The sequence below is a fragment of the Hypanus sabinus genome, chromosome 5, assembly GCF_030144855.1.
Source record: "Hypanus sabinus isolate sHypSab1 chromosome 5, sHypSab1.hap1, whole genome shotgun sequence".
NCBI lineage: Eukaryota > Metazoa > Chordata > Chondrichthyes > Myliobatiformes > Dasyatidae > Hypanus > Hypanus sabinus.
In genome coordinates, this window is record NC_082710.1 from 130142042 (window position 1) to 130144930 (window position 2889).

General features: G+C 43.1%; 1 non-coding gene across 1 annotated transcript; it reads left to right on the forward strand.

Annotated features, from left to right (window-relative positions):
* Positions 1–1157: 1157 nt before the first annotated feature.
* On the forward strand, positions 1158–1282 carry LOC132394868 (U6atac minor spliceosomal RNA). The gene has a single exon (XR_009512414.1). It is a non-coding gene; the product is annotated as a U6atac minor spliceosomal RNA (small nuclear RNA).
* Positions 1283–2889: the final 1607 nt, after the last annotated feature.

Here is a 2889-nt window from a genome sequence, read left to right on the forward strand (position 1 = left end):
GTTTTGGGGTTAGCATATAAAATGTTTTGTAGTGTTGGGTTAAGTAGTACACTTACTCCAGGAAGGTGTCTCTCTCTCTCTCTCTCTCTCTCTTTCCAATGGCTGTCTCTTTCTGAATTACGTACAGCAGCTGCATGGTAGTGTAGTAGTTCGTGCAATGCTATTACAGCACCAGCAAACCACGTTCAGTTCCACCGCTGCCTGTAAGGAGCTTGTACGTTCTGCCTGTGACCATGTGGTTTCCCTCCAGGTGCTTCGGTTTCCTCCCAAATTCCAAAGACAGTCGGGGGAGTAGGTTAATTGTTCACATGGGTGTAATTGGGAAGTACAGGCTCATTTGGCCAGAAGGGCCTGTTCCTCTGAGGTACCTCTAATAAAGCACAAAGCTAATAAATAAAATAAAATTGTGCAACCTATTATATTTTCAGTTCGGTCCACGAGGCTGCGAGCAAAGCATTTAGCATGGAGGCCTAAAAGCCAGGAGATGAGGCAAGAGCCCATGATTGACTGCCTCTCTCACCTGTCTCGCCAATTAAAGTGCGGAGGAAGATTGAAACCATTGAGTCTGGTGCAGAGGCGGGCAGATGTTCAGCGCCGTCTACCAGACTCCCTCTCTCTCGACATCCGAGCAGCCTCGCTCTCCTGCAATGCTGTTGGAGCAAGGATTAATCACCGCGGTTTGTCGATTTGGACTCAGGTTTATGCTGTGTTCTAGTTCTGGTCTCTCCTTTTATTGTTGCAACTTTCTGAGTGATTTTTGAATCACAGCAGCCTGCACTGAGCTGAACTGAAATATGCCTTTTGATTTTCAGTTTTATATTCTGTGCTTTCACTCGTTTCTTTTGTTGTGGTTTGCGTGATTGCTTTTGCTCATGGGGAGGTGGTGTTTGATGTTTCTCCTTGAAAGATTTAGTTCCATGGTTCTTTGTGCTTTGACTGTCTGTGGGGAAGATGAATTTCAGGGTTGTATGCTGCATATATACTTTGATAATAAATGTGTTTTGAAAGATGTACACTCCAAAAGCTGAGGAAGAGTGACAGGGCAGCTTAATCACCTGTGGGACTGGCATACCATTAGCGTAGAATTTTACAATGGTTCTAAAGCAGATCTGGCCAAGCAGACTTCTACATTACAGCCTGAAATTAAAGTGTCATCAGTACTGTGCAAAGGAGAGAAGATCAGCACTCCCATAATAATAATAATGAAAGGGGCTGAGAGACTTTACAACACACAAATATTTAAGGCATTGCCATCTACATAGTGGCATCTAACCATATTTTTAGAGGGCATACGTCTAGAGTGAGTGGAGCAAGAGAGCAGTGGGTGCTTGGAATGTGCTGCAGGGTGTGATGTTGGATGTAAATATGATAGAGACACTTAGAAGTCGTCAGTAGAATTGGTCTTCCTGAATTCGGAATTTGTTGACGCAGGGTTTTGAGGACAAGCCAAAGCTCTGCTCTGGTAAGATTAGCCTGTTACTTGCAAACAAGCTAACACCATGGTGAAATGTAAATGCTCTTTTCTCATTCCCATATGACAGGCAACATGAATACATAGGAGGTGGGGGTGGGGGAAGATGATAGGGCATTCTGTAGTTAGAATAGATTACGTAGTTTAGTTAGACACATCTTGGTAGTTTAATTAGTTTAGCACAATATTGTAGGCCAAAGTGCCTATCCAATGTTGTATATTATGTTCTAAGATGCCACTTTTATGTCCAGTCCATACCAATTCAGGGCATTTGCTCTGGATGGGTTGACTTCTGCTATCTATCGACAGCTGAATGAAGGAGTCACATGAGGGTAGCCATAGTATGTGAACTTGTTCTCTGCCTGCCATTGTGGATGTGCCTCAGAGTTGTCAAGTGGCTAACCTAAATTGGTGGTACATGTTGTTGCCCTGTTTCCCTGCTTGTTGATCATCCTTGCATGAATTTTATGTCCTTCTGAACAACTTCATAATATCTTTGCAGAGGACTTGACTTGCTATTTGTGCAAAATACAATATTTTTGGCACACCAAAATAAAACAGGTAAATCAATTTCCTGAGAAGACGGCTAGAAATAATTGTCAGATCAGGTGGCATCTGTTAAGAGAGAAATGCTTCAGATTCACTAGAAATGGGAAAAATTTAGGGGTAAGTCCATCAAAAGATACAAGAAATAGGAAAGAGGGTAGGAGAATAGAAGTGAATTTTTCGTTGGCTCTGTGGCAGAGAGATTAAGTGTAGTGAAAGGGAGTGATGAAGTGATTAACTTCTATTTCTTTTGAAAAGCTTGAACTTTAACGTGATAGAATTAGTGGTGTTGCTTTAGGAATGGTGTGTTCTATGTGGAGTAAAAATTGAATAATCCAGTATGCGCTACTTTGCAAACCCTGAGTCCAGTAATTGATTTAGGGGTCCAAAGTGTGAGTAGGATGCACATCAGCTGGAAGGGATCTGTATTGTGACTGGGGCTGAGGTCTGTACTGTGGATGAGGAGGTACTGCTAGAGCTGGAGATGGGTCCCATAAAATCAGGGATCAGGGACATAAACAATAGACAATAGACAATAGGTGCAGAAGTAGACCATTCGGCCCTTCGAGCCTGCACTGCCATTCTGAGATGATGGCTGATCATCTACTATCAATACCAGGTTCCGGCCTTGTCCCCATATCCCTTGATTCCCCTATTCATAAGATACCTATCTAGCTCCTTCTTGAAAGCATCCAGAGAATTGGCCTCCACTGCCTTCCGAGGCAGTTCATTCCAGACCCCCACAACTCTCTGGGAGAAAAAGTTTTTCCTTAACTCTGTCCTAAATGACCTACCCCTTATTCTCAAACCATGCCCTCTGGTACTGGACTCTCCCAGCATCTGGAACATATTTCCTGTCTCTATCTTGTCCA